Genomic DNA, 20,613 nt, shown 5'->3' with positions numbered 1-20,613 from the left:
TTAGAAAATGTCACCGTCAACCAATGAGATTTATGTAAGCTGTAAGTTCCGGGTGTGTCGACAGTCACATGTATCCCGATCCTTTTCACATTCATCATTAATCTTCACCATTAATAAGCCTGTATTAATTTACATAGCTTTAATATTCATACGAACCTCCAGTAAGTCAGAACTAGACCTACGACCTGCTGCTATAATAACTCTTGACGGTCGTTGACACGTTTCCTTTGAAAGGCTACTCTGGGGAGATGTAATTCATCTGTCTTGCCACCAGATGCCGCTACAGGCTTGCTCATCTTTATAACCATAAACTAAAAAAAACAAAAACGTCTCTCACTGTCATGGCCAAATCTGTCAAAATATGCCCGATAAAAGACTCCGTGTAACTACCGGAAATGATGGACTATAGATACGTTTGCATCTAACTTCTTAAATTACGACTTAGGCTAAATATATCTTTCAATCAAGCATAAATGGAGGTTGTGTCTCTTCTATAACTCTACAGTATAATTTCATGCTGGAAATCACAATGATTATGATCCCGCTGGAGATATGGGTGGAGTTAGACATGCTGAGGCCCAGATTTATACACAACTTGGAAAGTCGGGGAAGAGTATAGGGCAAGCCGTTGTACAGCACCTATTCTTAGCCTGCTTGATCTCAAACCCACATTCTAATCTCGACTTCAGATCTAAATTCTCAAATATAAATAAGGCGAACTTTTCTCAGATCAGCTCGATTTGGCAGATCTTCTTATGCAGGACGAAAATGATCGAGAGGTTGTGTGGGTCCGGGTGGGACAGTTCAGAAAAAAGTAATAGTTAAAAAAGTATTTACATCTGACACCATTAATTTACAGACTATTATGGCTCCCTGCTTTACAGGGTTTACAGGGTGCTAAACGCCGCTAATCATATTGTCACGTGGTTATTTCCCAAAAGGTATTACAAAAAAAATGAGAAACACCTCTTCAGTGGACATGACCACTTGGTATTGTGGGAGGAGCGATCAGAAGAGGATCAGTGTGGGCTCACCTCCACTGCGTGCGCCGCGGACCAGGTTAAGGATCTGGGTTACGTTTAGGCTGTCTCCATGTACTATTTCTAAAGTGGGACGTTGTGAAGCTGTGGAAAACGCGGACATTTATTGCGGGGGCTCAGAGAGCGAGTGCGTGTCTGTGGTTGGAAACCTGCCGCTGATCGTCACTGTGCGCTCCTAACCAAGGTGGGGATCTTTACGAGTCCGACGGTAAGAAAAAAGACGGGAAAGGCCAGCTCGACAGGCAACACTTGGTCTAATTTGTAGCAGTGGTAGTTTGACTTGTATGTTAAGTTTTGCTTGTTTGTTTTTACAGCTCCAGACTCTGTGACTAACATGTGCGGGTGGAAGGGTTGGGTATCTCCAAACTGCGGGGTGTTTTCTGTTGGGTTTACCGGGGGTAGATACCCAGGATCACGGCGACAAGTTTGCATCCCTGTGATGTTAGAGAAGTGAAAACCTAAACTCTGTTTTGCCTCGTTTCCTCTTTGACTACTTCTGCCCGACCGTAGAAAACAAAGTAGACCCACCCTATGTCTAATCTTAGTTCAGTACACCAATAAAAAAAACAGCCAATGCTTCATAAAAATATTCGCGGATCTGGTTACATAATGACGCAGAATCTTCAGCACGAGACAAATATTGTATCCACGTGCTGCTGTTGTTATTGTCATTGTTATAAACTTTATGTTATGCTCTCTATCGCCTTTCAGCCTGCTCTTTTCTGAGCTTTGAACTCAGGTATCCACTCCCAGGCAGGACGCAGTGTGTGGGTGTTGAGTTACCTGCAAACATCATGAATTTTTCATGTGTGTCATTCCTGTGCAGGGGTCCTATTCTACCCGCTAAATCACTGTTTTGTTGGGGGGGGGGGGGGGTTCCACAATCACCTGATGCAAACTGAGCTTCTGAGCGTCGATTTAGGCAAAAACAGATGGCGGTCATGAGGTACTACAACCTCTGTAGTTTATTAGTTGACGTTTTATCTCAAGGTAGAGGTCACCATATTTTAGTGCTGCTTATCAAATCATTAATAAATATTTGAAACAACGTGACAGCGAGACTAGATCTCTTGATCTGAGCTGAGGGATTCACTACGACTTTCAACCAAAGTCATGGTTTTCTCACTTGTGTGTTGAAATGTTTTGGATCAGAGGTCGGCAGCCTTTAAGCTACTACCAAAGAAGACATTTTTTAAAGGAATTTATGACGGGACAAAATGCACGGAGCTGCAAAACAGCCGATTATGCATGTTTAATCCCATAAACCCTACTAATAGGTGTAAATGGAAAGCTGTGCAGGTTGCTTTAATTTGCTTGTGCAAATTAAAATGAGCCTAATTTTAATCAATAACACGTATAGCTGGCTGATACCTTTTAAAAAACGTATGTTAAAAATTTGGAAGCGGTAGGTACTCATTTATGTGTCCATATTCATGCAAGCGGTTCAGTAAAATGACGAAGAGAAGGCTATGATCCACATTTTAATGTTTTTCCTCCTTTTAAAAAAATCGGTGTATAGATTATATATAAGTACATATTTTACAACTAGCGAATAGAATGAGGATTACAAATAGTCCTCATAGTCTATGTTTGTCCTCTATCTCCTCCTAGATGAGTGAACTAATCTTGATGAAACTTTGCATAAACATTGCGTTGGGCACTGAGAGCGCCAGTATCTTTATATATTTTGCTCACAGTCACTGAAAACAATTAAACAGCTGTCAAAAAAATTGTAGATGAAAGACAAAATCATTTATTGTCAGAATGCGAACTGCTTAATTGACTTTGACTGCTACAGTATACAAGTAAATCTTCTCCCTGAGTGTTGCATGCGTGTGAACATAAGGCACTTAAAAGATATAAATGTGTTTGTGCACTTGGTGTTTTAGGCAATCCTGTTATCATTGGTTCACTTTTTATCACTTCAGATATGACAAATTGAGGTCACTCACGCGTCCCTCCCACAGTAAACCGTGTTATCACGTGACTGAAATGCCAGCTTGGGTTATGTGATTTCTGGCAAACTGCTTGATCTTTATTTTAGGACAAGTGACCTCTTCAGATGTCTGCATGTCATTGTCAGATGTGGCTACTGTGGTGGCTGAACTGGTCTTCAATGGATCCAGTTTAAAGGCATCCCAGCACACAAGCAGTGACCTAAAACCACACTCTGGTCACAGCTGGACTTCTGTGCATGGATGGCATTTAAGCATATCAGGGCTTCTCTGCAGAATCGCCTCTTTAGAGATATTCAGTGAGAACTGTTCATTTAAAAACAAAAACAAAAAATGGATGGAGCCACTGTGACGTCAGCTGGCGATGAAGCCTTGTGCTGAGCATTTTGGATGCTGCAATCTTGCCTTTTCGAAACCAGACATCATGAGTCGAGTGTGGATCTGAGTAGGAAACAGAGGAGCTCATACCATAGTGATTTGTCAATCACAAGATGGTCCCACTGGATGGTTTTGCAAATTTTGAAGGAGGGCATAGACTTTGTATTTTTAACAGTATTTTCCTATGTAATGTTGAAACTACACTTCTTTGTTCTTATATTAAGATACTTGAGGGACTCGATGCGTTGTTAAACTTCTTTACGCTGGCAGAAAGGGGAGTTTTACTGGTCCGGCACACATGCAGCCCACAGAGGTCAAAGTGGGCTGCACGTGTGACGTGATGTAAAATGAGTTTGACCTGGCTGGTCTGCAGTATTTGCTTGTTTTTAAAATGCCTCAACTGCAGAGGATGTAAAAATGTGAGGTTGTTATGGCGTCAGGTAATTTTAAAGTTTAGCAAAACTTCTGTAATTCGAGGCAGTTTTACAGACTCTCTTGTTTAACGCAGTCTACTGTCTGTTGTTTATAAGTGCTTATGAGCTGTGGTGGGCCTGCCTCCTACTTTCTCTCTCTCTCATCTCTCACATCCTTTTAAGCAGGAGTAGATTAAACATGCAGCAAGAGTGCGAGTGAAGTTTAAACCTTATGAAGAGTTGAGAGCAGTTTCTGAGGCATGAGAGGATTGTACAGTTAATCAGTCATCTGTACGATTATTGCTGATGTTCAGAGGGGGAGCTCAAGCAGTCCAACAATGTGTTTGGCTAAGATCAATGCTCAGACCTGCTTCAAGGGCCTTTACACACACAGGATCTACTGCAGCATGCTAGACACTGAAGGCTGGTCATGCTGATGTGATTTACATGCACAGCTTCAGGTCACAAGTTTTTGATTTGCTTTACCTTACTTATTTGTGCCTATCTGTTGTTACTCGCTCTGAAAATACTTGACAAGACATAAAGCTGTGAGAAATCTAAACACATCAGTAGGTGATTCTGTGTGTTTTCCCACTTTGCCCTCCATAAGCAAGCCAGCTCAGTTGTCCCGTGGTTGGGATTAGCTCGACCTTCCCCTCTTGTGTCTCGTGACCCTGAGAGGTGACAAATATGCTAAACAGACCAGCAATGGCAGCAGTTAATCTGAGCCTGTTTTTGTTTGGAAGTTGGGTCAGGGTGTTAGTTTGTCATGAATGGAAATGCAACATATAGAGTACAATAGAGAGCTAAATTAACGGATAAGCGCATGTAATAAGATGCTGGGCAGGAGGTTTAGGTCAGGATAACTTGGCTGCAAATGCTTCCTTAGGTTTTAAATTAAAATGACAGCATTTTCACTTTAGTTAAACATGCTTTTTACTGTAAAGTCGCCTATAATCAAGCAATAAGGCGAATTCAAACAACTGACTGAATTTTCCCATGTTTTGTGAAAGTATCTCAAATGATCGCAACAACAACTCATTCATCCGTTCTCTTCTGCTACATGAATTAGTTCCAATTTAATCCTTTTGAAACACTGAAGATGTTAATAACTAATTGATTAATTTTTTTTCTTAGTAACCTTTACAAATGACATATACTAGGTAATTGCTGGTGTTAATAATCACATAAATAAAACTGAACCCATACAAAACACATAAATCAGTTTTAAACATATAAGAATGAGGGTTGAGAAATATAAATTGAGTAAGTTTGTGCACCACATGTATAAATCATAAAAATCAAGACAACAGCAATTATTCATTTAATCCACCAGGATACAGTTTTTAAATGATATATCCAACAGGCATCCCTGTGAACAAGTTTACCACATCATCGCCACTTCTTTTTATTGATGGCTTCGCTTCAATTCCTATGAACCGTAGACCATGAATGCCATAAATGCCATGCCTGCCTAAACAGGATCTCTGATCTTTATTTCCAATATTATTCCTGTGTCCAGAAATTTTAATCCTCAGCTCCCTCTTAGTCTGATGTATCCTCATCACAAAACTGACTTCTATTACTTCAATTATGATCATTGTTGGTAACTTATGCAGTATGGTCCCGTTTGTTGGCTAGGCCTAATTCTACTGAGAGAACTCCAACAGACTCTGTAGTGTCGTGACTGTGCTGTGAAATGAATACACTGTCACTCAATCTGGTTGAACCACTTATGTTGTCCTACAATGAACTGGAAGAAGGTTGTTTTTTCTTTTTCTTTTTTTTCTATCAAGTCAGCAGTTTGTACTCTGATAACATGAAGATTTATTGTGCAGGTGTAGAGGCTAGTATTTACTACTCTGATAAACAGTTCCCAGGGTATACTGTCTTGTTTTGCATCTGTTTTGCTTTGAAAATTATGTACAAACAAAAAAAAAATTGTATAGGACCAGTGCTCGGGTGCTTTAAGGCCAATGTTTTTTTTTTCTTTGACTGAATGTGTTTGTAAGGAAAAGAAAAGTTAAGTGTACAAGACTGAAAATTAAAAAGAAAAGTTCTGCTGCTAGCTGTGAATTATTTATTTATTTGCATAAGCTCCTTTTTTTTTTTTTACAAGAACTTTTCATCTTCTTGGTTAATTATGTCAGTTTGGTGCTGTAGCTCTCTCTCGTCTATCTGATAAACATCTCTGAACTTCACAAGAAGCCTCGTATCTTCTTCCTTCTTCCATCCCACATGCAAACATGTCTGCTTTATCAGCAAGGGAGATGCGATGCAAACGAGCTCCAGAGGAAGCAGGAGGAGAGCAGAGATAGGATATACCCACACAAATTCCCTCTTATCGCTGGCAGTCGCCTATTGTAGCGTGAGGACAGGCTAAAGTCTCCCCTGCCGACATGAATGAAGGAATGATGTCACCGGCACACATGCAATGCTGTAATTTAACTTGTGAAGGTCAGAGGAAGGGGGGAAAAAAAGAAAAAAGGAAGGTAGAGAGGACATGTTTTCTGTACCATTTTTATAAATTTGGGACCTTTAATTACACAGGCTATATAAAAACTAGTCCATTTACCGTTCTGTGAAGAGAAGAATAGGCAAAAATTATCATAAGCAAAGCTTAAATAATTAAAGCTACACAATTAAACTGCTAATGTGAAACAAGAATACTGTTAGGAAACACTTCCAGAACCTCGTAAGTAAGCTAGCAAATGCTAACACTGAGATTTATAATTGCCATTTATGTGTTGGCTAAAAGTTACCGTTAGCATGCTAACATTAAACTAAGATTTTATTTAATTTTTTTCTACAGAGTCCGATACAATATTGTCAGACTTTTATCTGTGAGAGGTTTTGAGTGTAACTCATAGAATATGATACTATCAAGTCTACACGATTGTATCATATTGCTCTATTGTTATTGTTTCCTACAGTAACAATGGTATGGCAGTGTAGCAAGACTCTGTACATTGCATCATCGTCTACAACAAATCACAGTGTTTGTTCAAAAGAAGCAGAAATAAAATTCTCATTTAAAAAAAAAAAAGCAAAAAGCAGAATGAAATATCTACTGGCTGCCCTGTGGACTAGCTGAGTCCCATTATGTCATTTATAATATTTGTGTAAGTCTAATGAATTAGCACCCCAATTTTGAATTGTTAATTGGGATCATTAAAAAATCATTTGTTGGCATGTTTTGATAAACATTTTAAGATGTATTGAAGTTAGGTAAAGGATGACCGCATTCAAGGATGACTTCATGCTTCATATCAGCAGCAGGAACTTATCTACCTCTGATGTAAAAAGCTTTTTCAAGCTTTATTGCTTAAGAGTAGACTAAGAGAGTCACAAGACATTGGATAATGTTGATTAAAAGTTGGTTTCTGTGTGTTCTGGTCAGTCTCTCTTAGTTTTATCCCCTTTGTATAATGAACTTGGTTATTTTAAGTGGTATATATTTTTTTCTTTCAGGCTTTATGTATTGCCTCCTTTTGCTTCCTTCAAGCTAAACTGAGAATCTGCCTTTGGGCACGTTGATGAATCATTTAGCATATAATGGCAAATCAAGCCATTAGCCGTTGTGTGCATGTGAAAAAGATAGCTTTTTACAAAAGTGTTAGCATGCTATCTGTCTACTTTTCTCAATAGATTCTAAGCACTGTTCATTTTAGTCAAAGGAAGAGAAGTATTATTTGGATAGGGAACTCTTTTACTGCAATATAGTACTGCTACAAGTACTATATTATACTATATTAAATTAACATTTAGAAAAACTGTAGAGTGGAATGTTGCAGCTAAGCTAATTTAGCATTAGCAAATGCTAAATGAATCACATCTGGCCTGTAGTGTTTACATCTGACAGAATTCACACACATGTAATTTTAGGGGTGAAATATTTGTGCACTAATCACCTAATCATGTTGAAATTTCGTTTTGGCTGGTTAGATATTTTCACAGAAATGTCTTTGCTGCTCGTTAGATATTTTATACCTTTGTTATTGGTATGTGCTGATTTCAAAATGAGGTAGCCTATTATTGGGTGGTTTGAGATGCTACTTGTGCCTTAACCTCTGTTAAAGTTAAGCTAGTTACGGCTGCTGCTTTCACTTTTTATTTTTTATGTCTAACAACGACTGAAATGAACATAAAAAAAATGTAATAATATTATTAATAATATGTAATTTAAGCTTTACTTTAGTATGACACCTGTAAACATGATGAACTGGCACAGTGGTCGGCATCTGCATAAAAACAATGGCTTTTCTTCCTTCCTGCTGTGCTGCTGATTGGATTAGTGAGGAGTATAAACACTCTACATTACCCTTCAGCGGTTTCACCTATAGCTCTAAATATTTCAGCAGCTGCTATCACTTTAATGGGCCTGTTGGTCTCTGGGTTGCTATGGTTGCTGCGAGTTTCTTCTCTTTAGACAGCACCTTTAAGTTGATGGAAGCATTGAAACTCTCCTTTGAATGCTGCACCTTTTAATAAAAGGCAGGTTTAGAAAAGAAGCATAATAAGTTGTATTTTTTTTTTCCATGCTCAGCTGATCAAAGCTCCTGTTTAGCGAGAAATATGATCGTTACGCTGAGTTAAAGGTGTGTCCTGCCTTTCAGGTATTTGCACAGGACACACCTTTGTGTATGAAACCTTCTGGGACTGCAGTCGGCTGACAATGCCGAAACCAGATCAGAAAAGAAGAAATGACAAAAGGCCTAGAGGTGAACATTTCTTTCATTTTTACATCATGTTTGATCCCATCTGTTCCCATCAGTTCGTGTCTTTATTTCACTTTGATTCATCAGAAACTGATCTCTTTTTGGTGTTTACCTTTGGAGTGCTGCTCTTTAAGCTTTAGAAATTATGGATGTTTAGTGTGCCGCTGTGTCGTGATAATAAGTAATTACTTAAACTTGTGCAACCATTTGCAGCTGGCACTGTGACAGAGGTGTGATGCAATGCTGTTGCTAAAATGGGATCTTGAATGTTTTCTAATAACATGTTCGTAATGATGCACTGATTTTTATGTTGATGTAGAGGACATGAATTTGCAGGAGGCCCTAAATGCTGCCAGGACCATTTTTAGAAATGATGCACAGCAAGTGTAAAGTAACCACGCAGAGCTTTGAGTAATGGTGCACTGTATCTGTGAAATTAGTGGGGGGAAAAAACAGGGCCATTTATGTTGGCTTTGTCACAGCTTTGGATTTTATTTTTTCATTTTCAGTTTTTAATTGAGCGTTTTTAATTCAGTGTGGGTGTTAGTTTTCAGTGTGTTGAACATCTAGGATCTGCAGCAAGAAATACAGACGACCACTAGGATATGAAACTGAGCAAAAGTCTGGAACCACCACCCTCCATCCAACGTCCATCCTAGTGTCATAGAGCTAAGGTACAACCTGGACAGGGTGCCAGTCGGTCGCAGAGTTAACACAGACATGGACAACTACGTTCAATTTAGAATCACTAATTTACCAAACTGTGGGACGAAGGTGGAGTACCCAGAGAGAACCCACGCAGACATAGGGAGAACATACAAACACCATACAGAAAGACCAAGACAGTTTTTTTTTGATTAATCCAGATATGCTTTTACTCCACTGATGGTGTGTTTGGAATCTTTGCCTACTGAAAAATGAACCCTTTGCCAATTGAATGGTAGCACATGGTGGATCAAAATCTGATCCCCAGTACGGAGAACTGTTTTTTCTAGAGAACCGCTTTCCAGTAGTTCAAGTCCTTGGAATTGTTTGTCTGCTTGTTTATATCTGTCCTGCTTATTGATTCCAGTCGCACTTGCGCTACAATCAGCTGATTTCAGTTTTTGTGCTGGAAGAGGTAAATGGTGGCACAGTCTGCAGCGTGGATATGGACACAAAAGAATGAGAGCACTTTGGCAACGTGCAAACTGCATCTAGGACAGAAACAGTCTTATTATGCTGCTAACACAACTTCGGCTCTTTGCAAGCACCTGCGCAGATAGCATCCTAACGTTTAAGCTAGCCAAGAACTTAGAGTGATGATAAAACTGAGTGAATGCTGTTCTTAACCCAGCAGCCAAACCCTGAACTTCAGCTGGTGACAAAGTCAGTGTTGAGCAGTCAGGCTGCAGCCTCCATATCTGCCTGTTCATGTTTCTAAAATAGACTCACTGTGGCGATGGCTTGAAGTCTCTTTGTGTGTTTTTTCATCTTTGCTTTGTGCTGTTGGCTTTGTGTTCATACCTAAATACTGAGGGAAAAATCGTATGAATTACTTTTTCTTGGGAGTAATTAAGCAACGTATTGCATTACTTTAAATGTAATTAGTGGTTAAATAACTCCAAAAAGCACAAAGATTTGACCACGCAATTAAATTGCACGAATGTAATGTCTTTGATGTGCTGCTTAGCGATGGTAGGCACTCTCAAAGCCGAGCCAATGGGATTGGAATTGCTAATTATGCCTAAATAGTTCATAGATCAGTGTTAACTGGCATAAAAAGCAAAAAATAACAAAGAACATTCCTCTGTGGTGTGGTCAGGTACAGGGACTAGACTGAAATACAATCTTCGAAAGACCTTCAGAAAGCCCAGAGACCCATTTGTAACCCAGTTCTACATATACACGCACACTCACACGACTACAATCCTCTACTGTACAAGTAGTACGGTAGGACAGACAATCACACACACTCCTTGTCGGACAAATTCTATTGCCATACACCCGTTTGTCATGGGCCCCACCGGTATCATTTGGACTTAAAAACAAAAAAAAGACTAATTCTTTTATTTGTGCACAATTTTATTTTATTCTATTTTTTTGCTACTTTGGGGGAATTTTTTTTTATACTTGACATTCTGTTAAAACCTATTGAAATACTGTGTTGTTTACAAATTTATTTTACAAGGCTTAACGTCACTAAAGTACTTTTAAAGCCACACAACTGTGTTTGTCTGGTTTCTCTGCCATTCGTGTACCAGAGCTCTAAGAGTCGTTCTCAGTCTTCTGATACTAGCCCAAATTACTTATCACCTTGGTAATTATCCATTGGTACTTTATATAATTCTATGTAAGTGCTACAAAAGTGGCGAGCCAGCCAGGAGCTCTTTGGTGCATGAATATCAGCAGTGAAACCTCCTTAAAGTGTGTATTGTCATTGAAACATCTTTTGTTATTGCCACAAGATGGATTTTGTATTGAGCTCAGGTATCAAAGTCCCCAATGCAGTAATTGTTAGTGGTATACTCAATTCATCGGATGATGAAGAGGTTCTTGACTTTTTGAAGCAGTATGGTACCTTTAGAGCCATCCCAGTTGTAGATCCAAACTCAGAATTTTTCAAAAACCTGATCGTTGAGTACCGAAGTGGTAACTCCATTGATGCCTTAACTGATCTTTTGCCATACACATATGAAGTTGAAGGGAAGCCCGCTGTAAAATACCATGTAAGAGCTCTCTCCAGCGTTTACACTGCCAAGGTGGGAGGCAGTGCTACCAAATCCTACTTAGATGAAATAAAGCAGGTGGCAAAACTGAGTGGCAAAAGTTTTGAAGAGGTACTGAAGTCGATGATGACAGAGATCAGTGAAATCATTGGGAGTTCAGAGACCGATGATGAATGTATGCTCTCCTCCATGCAAGTTGATGATCCAAACAGGGAGAACCAGCTTCACCCCTCTCTTGAAACGTCTGAGATTGCATGCCAGCAGTTGTCTGAAGATCTACCACAGGTAGGATTGATTCAAGGTGGTACGGAGCCGCACCTACCTGTTGATTTCAAAAAGAGCCCATTTAGTGCGGCAAACAGTTTCAACCCACCTGAAATTCAGAAAGTCATTGTGGAACACATCGTGAAGAAAGATGACTTGATTGCACATTCATATTCTCCAATGAGACTCCGCTCATTCTCTGGCAGGATCCCCAGACCCAGCGGTGAGACGGATTATGACACATGGCGTTCACATGTTGAACTTCTCAGGAAAGACCCTGCCATGTCTGAACTTCAAAAATCTAGAAAGATCTTTGAGAGCTTGTTGTCCCCTGCAGCTGACATTGTCAACAGACTGAGCCCAGAAGCTACACCTGAAACTTACCTTCAGTTGTTGGATGCAGCTTTTGGAACAGTGGAAGATGGAGAGGAGCTTTTCGCTCAATTCATGAACACTCTTCAGGATCCTGGTGAAAAGGCCTCTGCATACCTCTGCCGTCTTCAGGGCGCATTGAACCTCACTCTGAAGAGGGGAGGAGTCTCTGCTGAGGATGCCGATAAACACATTCTCAAGCAGTTTTGTCGTGGATGTTGGGACCACACCTTGCTCTCAGATCTTAATCTTGAAAACAAGAAAAGCCAACCTCCAACATTCTCAGAACTTCTATTAATGCTCCGAACAGAAGAAGATAGACTGGCAGCTAAAGCCACACGGATGAAGAAACACCTTGGTTCAACCCGACAGCGGGTTGTGGCACACTGTCAAAAGACTTGCACCTGTAGTGAGCTACAGACAGTGACTCAATCTGATTCTGACCCGTTGACAGATCTGAGGAAGCAAGTTGCATCCCTACAGAGTCAGCTTACTAATTTGATGGCAAAGAAACAGAAGAAAAGCTCGAAGCCTAAGGACAGGGCTGAGTGTGATTTACGTGAGATGGCTATGGCAACACCTAGCATCAAGGTCACAAGTGCGAAGCCTGCCAACTTGCGGCAGAGCACCCAGCCAAGACCATGGTACTGCTTCAAGTGTGGTCAGGATGGCCACATCTCAGCAAGTTGCAGTAATGACCCAGACCCCACTCTTGTCGCTGATAAGAGGAAGCAATTGAGAGAGAAGCGTCGCATTTGGGAGATGCAAAACACTCCATCTGCTGACCAGGATTTTTAGACGCAGTCTCAGTTGTGGGGCAAACTGGGACTGAAGCAGGTCAACATCGTCCCGCTAAATCTGGAAGTCAAGCTAAACCAGGAGCACAGGCCACTTTGAGGCAATCCCATGTTGGAGAACAACCTTTCAGACTACCTAAGAGGCTCATAGGCACAAAGAGTACAGGTCAAGTCACGATCAAAGGTAAGGTGTGCAGTTGTCTCCTTGACACGGGTTCTCAAGTGACCACTGTCACCAAGTCCTACTATGACCAGTATTTGTCTGAGCAACAGATAGAGCCACTACATGACCTTCTGGAAGTTGAAGGGGCCAATGGGCAGCTTGTACCCTACCTGGGTTATGTTGAGATTGGAATCACCTTTCCTAAAGACTTTCTTGGTGCTGAACTAGAAGTCAAAACGCTAGCTCTAGTAGTCCCAGACACCTTGTGTATTGATTGGAACAAACACTCTTGATGTAGTGTATGAAATGTACACAGAGGCAAACCCAGAGGGCTACCAACCCATTCCTCATGGGTACAGAACCGTACTCAAAGTACTGGAGTTGCGGCAAAAGCAATGTTCAGATGAAAACGTTGGATTAGTGAGGATGCGTGGAAAGGATGAAGTGATCGTCCCAGCTGGGAAAACAGTCGTTCTTGAGGGGACAGTATCAATCAAGGAATTTTACACTGAGAGATCTGCCCTGTTGGAATATCCTTCAGTATCTTCCCTGCCTGGGGGGCTTTTAGTACAAACCTGTCTCCTTGACTTGCCGAGCAACCAGTCGTGCAAACTACCTGTAGTAGTTTCCAATGAGTCAGAGCATGACATTACTATCCCAGCTAAGAGCGTGATTGCAGAACTCAGTGCAATACAGACTGTCCTATCTCACAAACACATTGTGAGTGAGCCATCAGAGTGTGAACCATCCAAGACCTCTAGTGTGACATTTGACTTTGCCGACTCTCCTATCCCTTCTGACTGGAAAGACCGCATTACTCAAAAGCTGAGCAGTATGCCAGAGGTCTTCGCCCAGACTGATCTGGATTTTGGAAGGACGGACAAGGTCAAACACCACATTAAGCTATCAGATGAGACAGCATTCAAACACAGAGCCCGACCGATTCACCCGCACGACATAGAGGCTGTTCGAAAGCATCTGCAAGAGCTTCTCGCAACTGGAGTAATTCGCGAGAGCGAGTCCCCATTCTCCTCGCCAATTGTTGTGGTCAGGAAGAAGAACGGTCAGGTACGTCTGTGTGTTGACTACCGTAAGTTAAACTTACAAACAGTGAAAGACGCATACGCCCTCCCAAGACTGGATGACACCTTCACCGCACTTTCAGGTTCTAAGTGGTTCAGTACACTCGATCTTAAGTCCGGCTATTATCAGATCGAAGTTGCAGAGAGTGATAAGCCCAAGACTGCCTTTGTCTGTCCACTAGGTTTCTGGGAGTTCAACCGTATGCCACAGGGAGTGACAAACGCGCCAAGTACTTTTCAGAGGCTTATGGAGAGATGCATGGGAGACATAAATCTCAAGGAAGTTGTTGTTTTCCTGGATGATCTCATAGTTTTCTCGAAAACCCTTGAGGAGCATGAAGCCAGACTCATGAAAGTCCTGGAACACTTAAAGGAGTATGGGTTAAAGCTGTCTCCCGAAAAGTGCAAGTTCTTCCAGTCCTCAGTTCGGTACTTGGGGCATGTTGTTTCTCAGCACGGGGTGGAAACTGACCCAGAAAAGACGGCCACACTTAAAACTTGGCCAGTCCCTCAGAACCTCAAGGAGCTGAGATCCTTCCTTGGGTTCTGTGGGTATTACAGACGGTTTGTTAAAGGCTACTCAAGTATTGTGAAACCGCTGAACGATCTAACGTCCGGTTATCCACCACTGAGGAAACATTGCAAATCAAAAGGGAGGAGTAATCAGTATCATGATCCGAAAGAGCCGTTTTACGAACGGTGGACCCCTGCATGCCAGAAAGCATTTGAGGCTATCATTGACAAGCTAACGTCGCCTCCAGTCCTGGCCTTTGCTGACCCAAAGCTGCCTTACATCCTTCATACAGATGCGAGCACTACGGGCCTTGGAGCAGCCTTATACCAGGAGCAGGAGGGACAGCTGCGGGTTATCGCCTACGCAAGTAGAGGTTTGTCAAGTAGTGAGTCCCGCTATCCAGCACATAAGCTCGAGTTTTTGGCTTTAAAGTGGGCTGTAACAGAGAAGCTGAGTGACTACCTCTATGGCAATCAGTTCACCGTTGTCACAGACTCAAACCCTCTGACCTACATCCTCACCTCAGCAAAACTCGATGCAACCAGCTACAGGTGGTTGGCGGCCCTCTCTACCTTCAATTTCCGACTCCAGTATCGTTCTGGAAAACAAAACGGAGATGCCGATGGACTCTCACGTCGTCCTCATGGCAAGCTACCTGATGACCTTACATCTCAAAAAGAGAGAGACCGGATATGCCAGTTCGCAAAACAACATCTGTCAGATCCTGACCATATTGACTCAGTCGATCAGGATGTTGTTCATGCTATCTGTGAGAGACAGTTTGTTTATCATTCAACCACCTCTGAAGCTTTGGGTGATGATGCAGGTATATCCCTTGTCGAAAGTCTTGCCATTTCTGGAGATGCTGTACCTGACAGCTTTGAGCAGGAAGAGACGTTGGGAGGCCTAGACACCATTCCCAAACTCTCACAGGCAGATCTCAGAGACAGCCAGAGATCTGATCGGTGCATCAGACATGTTATTACTCAGATGGAGAGTGGGAAGAAACCCCCTCCCACATTGAGGAAAGAACTTCCAGACATAGTCCTGTTGCTGAGAGAGTTGAATAGGTTTGAGCTGTGCAATGACATTCTCTACAGAACACGAAGAGAAGGCAATAATAAACATTACCAGTTGGTCTTACCTGAAGACCTGCGAGAGTCTGTGTTGACAAGCCTACATGACAACATGGGTCATATGGGAATAGAGCGCACACTCGATCTGGTCAGAGCCAGGTTCTACTGGCCGAGAATGTCCTCAGATGTGGAGAAAAAGATAAAGACCTGCCACAGGTGTGTACGCAGGAAAACGTTACCTGAGAAGGCTGCACCTTTGGTGAATATCATGACGACAAGACCCCTCGAGTTAGTCTGCATGGATTTCCTATCCATTGAACCAGACAGCAGTAATGTGAAAGATGTTCTTGTCATCACAGATCATTTTACTAAATATGCAGTCGCTATCCCAACATCGAACCAAAAAGCTCAGACTGTTGCAAAGTGTCTGTGGGACCATTTCATAGTACACTATGGCATTCCTGAAAAATTACACAGCGATCAAGGGCCTGATTTTGAGTCTCAGCTGATCAAGGGGCTGTGTGAAGTAGCAGGCATACAGAAGATTCGGACTACGCCGTACCATCCCAGGGGCAACCCGGTGGAGCGTTTTAACCGAACACTCTTAAGTATGCTTGGAACTCTGGAGAACAAAGACAAGTCACATTGGAAGGATTTTGTAAAGCCTTTAGTTCATGCGTACAACTGTACCAAGAACGAGGTAACTGGATTCACACCGTATGAGCTGATGTTTGGGCGTCAGCCACGGTTGCCTGTCGATTTGGCTTTTGGTTTACCTGTGAGAGAACAACAAAACAAGTCACACTCCCAATATGTTAAGGACCTCAAATCCCATCTTGAGGAGAGCTATAGAATAACTACACGGAGTGCTGCAAAGGTAGCCGAAAGGAACAAAACCAGATTTGACAAACATGTGACCACATCTACCTTGGAAATCGGGGACCGAGTGCTGGTGAGGAACATACGCATTCGAGGAAAACACAAACTCGCCGATAAATGGGAGCAGACCGTCTATGTGGTGGTAAAACGAGCTGGAGACCTCCCCGTCTACACCGTTAAACCAGAGGGCGGGAATGGCCCCATACGCACCCTACACAGAGACCTCTTACTCCCTTGTGGGTTCCTCTCTGCAGCCAAGGAAGTGAAACCTGAACAACCAGAACCAAAGAAAAGACCCAGAACGCGACAGACCACTCACAAAGACAAGGAAAGAGCAGATCACCCCTCGGATGAGGATGATATTGTTTCAGTCCACTGGTTTGCAGATAGATCAGTGCCAAATGACTCGGTGTACATTGTCAAGCGAGATGTTCTGCTGACTCATAAATCAAGTGTTGGTCGGGATGATGTGATTGTAGATCAAGACAAGTTGGCTGGTAATACTTCAGCTTGTACAGACACCATATCCGATGTTGTTCCAGCCAGTCCTGCTGACCATAACCAACATTATGACAATCAGATCGCAAGTTATGGAGAAGCCTCGTATGAGGAAGACTTACCTGAAACGGAAAGAGACTTACCTGGAAATGACGAATCTGAAAAGGAAAGAGACTTGCCTGGAAATGACGAATCTGAAAAGGAAAGAGACTTACCTGGAAACGACGAATCTGAAAAGGAAAAAGACTTGCCTGGAAATGACGAATCTGAAAAGGAAAGAGACTTACCTGAAAACGACAAATCTGAAAAGGAAAAAGACTTACCTTCTATGGATCGCCCTGACATGAGGGATGAACAAATCCTACTTCTCTCAGACATGTTAGGGAGTGATGAGGAAGGAGAGGACTTGATATTTGACAGGGAAACAGTAAACAAAGAGAGAGATGAGCAAATAAACAAAGAAATTCCTGTCCGACGATCTGAAAGAAGTCGCCAGCCACCAAAAAGGCTAGACTATGCCGAATTGGGAAATCCCCTTGTCACTGTGGTCAAATCATTATTTCAGGGTTTAACCACAGCTTTCATTGACTCTTTAAATGCTAAAGCTGAATTATTGTTCTTAGATGATGCAGTTCGCAGTGGACATGCAAAGGGACTTGCATGAATTCAAGAGGGGAGGGTGTAACCCAGTTCCTAAAATCATCTCAAACAAAAGAGAAGAAAAATTAAAACATTTAATGTTCATTGTTCTGTTCTTACTGTCCCTGTTAATGAAAGAGAAACAAGATCAAAATATTTATTTAAACATAGAAAGGACGCAGATTATATATGATATGCTCTGGTCAAACAAGGGTTAAGTTTTTTCAGAGGGTTGATGAGCTCTGATGAGAGCCTATTGTTTTACTCCACTCCTCGCATGTCAGCCAATCGGTGAAGCTCTGGGCAGCTCTTGTCCCTCCTTAGTACCAGCTCCCAAGTTTTCAGTCTCTTGCTTCTACAGTCAAACAGAGCAGACGGACTAAAACTTTGTTATCGGTAAGCTGGAGAAATTAACATCTAACGAGTTAAAAAAAAATACCATCTAAACTGATATTTTTTCACAAATTATGGTTTTGCACTTGTTGTCGTCAAGGGCAGAGCGAAACCGGAAGGTTTACTGAGCTGTGGCTTCACGTAACGCTGAGCATCCACTCGACGGCGGTAAGCTAAATGTGGCTAATCAGACACGTGATGTGCGGAGTGTGGGTACAGTTGTTGGATGTCTCTGAAACGCACTGTTGTTATGCTAGTTAGTTAATAATCTAAGTTATTAACATGTGAAAAGCTGTAAATGGTTAAAGCAGCTAAAAATAACTTTATGAGAGATAATTGTAAGCAGACCTTATCCTGCTTCCTGTTTAATTTTTGATGTCAATCAGTTGTTTTACTATACTCAGTATTGAATACTTGGAGGTAATTTTTAGTGTATTTCCGCTTGTACTAGTAGGCCTATGGTACAAGTAGGATTAAGCACGTCTATTTAATACTCCTATTTGAGTCCTTGTGTTTACATGTTATTGAGATTGATTATTTGCACTTTGTTCAATTTCTGATAAGCATTTGCATATTATTCCATTTCTTAAAAGGGGTAATATACTTATTTATTTGTGATTATTTATATATATATATATATATATATATATATATATATATATATATATATATATATATATATATATATATGTACAGTGAGTATTTTGATGGATGTAATTAATGTTTACAATGAAAATGAATTATATGGTGACTATAATTCCTGAATGTTTAAAACCTTGTAGATAATCTTTAATGTTACTGCAGGTTACAAATAATTGAACCTTGATACTGTGAAATTTTGGATATTGACACTTTGAACTTTGAAACTTGATATTTTAATGTTGTACAACATGACTGAATTGAATTGATTGATGATTGAATTGATGATAGCTGATCTGAATAGTTGTTACTGCACTGTGACACTACTTTAGTTTAATTTGTGAGAGTTATCCTTAAAGGGGACGTGACATATATTTGGCCATTGTTTATAGGTCAGGTTTTTATATGGGACGAATCCAAAGACCAGGTCAGCGATTCCAGAACCCAGAGTGTTCCAGTGTTCATTGGATGGCGAGCCAACCCAAGATCCTAGGAGACGATATACATATACACGCACACTCACACGACTACAATCCTCTACTGTACAAGTAGTACGGTAGGACAGACAATCACACACACTCCTTGTCGGACAAATTCTATTGCCATACACCCGTTTGTCATGGGCCCCACCGGTATCATTTGGACTTAAAAACAAAAAAAAGACTAATTCTTTTATTTGTGCACAATTTTATTTTATTCTATTTTTTTGCTACTTTGGGGGAATTTTTTTTTATACTTGACATTCTGTTAAAACCTATTGAAATACTGTGTTGTTTACAAATTTATTTTACAAGGCTTAACGTCACTAAAGTACTTTTAAAGCCACACAACTGTGTTTGTCTGGTTTCTCTGCCATTCGTGTACCAGAGCTCTAAGAGTCGTTCTCAGTCTTCTGATACTAGCCCAAATTACTTATCACCTTGGTAATTATCCATTGGTACTTTATATAATTCTATGTAAGTGCTACACATTGCTCAAGAGCACTTTAAAAAGTGACCAAGATGTCTGGCTCTTTTTGAAGCAAAATATAAAAGAAAAATGAGGGGTGGCTCAAAACTTTTGCACAGGACTGTAGGAAAAAGAAGGTAGCATCCCAGTCTTTCCGTCTTATTATGTTTGTGACTCTGATGTGGAAGCAACAAATATGTGTAATTATCAAATTACTGTAATTGGATAGTTGCTGGAGAAACTCTTTCAGAAGCAGCTCACAGATTCACACAGACAAAAGATGTTTTCAGCAGCCTGTATTTTAAACCTTTTTATGACTCTACTGTATTTCAGGTTATTTTGACCAAGTAGAGCAGTGAGTTATGGGTAAGAGTGGTCTGTCTCTCTTTGTGCGACAGCAGGTACTGTAAATGTAGGTCATGATTTTCCATAACAGGCCTAGAACTGGATTTCTTCAAAAAGCACATTTAATTCTTAGAAATAAGTGGCTTTGTTCTCATGCTGTGTCGGACGCTCGTTGGATTGTTGGGGTATTAGTTGAGTAGAAAGTGCTGGGGCACAGTCTCCTTTCTGTTGCTGGACCCAAATCCTGACCTATTTGGCTATTAATAGGTCAAGAAACCTGCTGAACTGAATGGAGATTTGAGAGGTAGTTGTTGCAGGTGTATTGTTGTCTAGGAGCAGCTAATCACTGCTTGAGCTAATCTTGAAAATTGTACCCCCTGACAAAAGAACAAATGATTCTGAAACGGGAGCTTTTGATATTATCCTGTGTATCAAAAACTGATGGCTGTTTTGACGTGGGAACCCGGGGGAAATACAGCTGAAAATTCAGTTGAGAGGCATTAATGCTGACACACAAGTGAACCTGGCAGTGTGATGTGGACCAGACGGCATTGCAGGAAGGCGAGACGATAGACAGGGTGCAGAAAAAATGTAAACAAACTAATCCAGAAATCCTAACAAACAATGTATAATACAATACTTTAATCTCTAAAATAATCCCATACTCATACAGGTATTTTTGTATTTTTTTTCCCCTCTTGCAGGATCAGTTCGTTAACATAAATCTGCTCTTAGACTTAAACTCCAACAGTTAAGTTAGGTGATATATCTAAAGAGTCAGCTGTTACATGA

At 41.0% G+C, this 20,613-nt stretch overlaps 1 protein-coding gene across 2 annotated transcripts in view; it reads left to right on the top strand.

Annotated features, from left to right (window-relative positions):
• The first annotated feature begins 1,033 nt into the window (after positions 1-1,033).
• The window catches only part of fhip1aa (FHF complex subunit HOOK interacting protein 1Aa), a 39,047-nt gene continuing 19,467 nt past the window's right edge, over positions 1,034-20,613 (top strand). The window contains exons 1-2 of one of the 2 annotated variants that reach the window (XM_087841689.1): positions 1,034-1,248; positions 8,403-8,507. The gene's annotated coding sequence lies outside the window, so the exon portion shown is untranslated. The remainder of the gene's footprint in view (positions 1,249-8,402; positions 8,508-20,613) is intronic. The other variant, XM_006796065.3, reaches the window with a different exon arrangement.

Source organism: Neolamprologus brichardi, chromosome 6 (assembly GCF_056152115.1).
Source record: "Neolamprologus brichardi isolate AB-2024 chromosome 6, ASM5615211v1, whole genome shotgun sequence".
Classification (NCBI taxonomy): domain Eukaryota; kingdom Metazoa; phylum Chordata; class Actinopteri; order Cichliformes; family Cichlidae; genus Neolamprologus; species Neolamprologus brichardi.
Note: the sequence above shows the minus strand (reverse complement) of the source record. Positions and strands in the feature narration are given on the sequence as shown.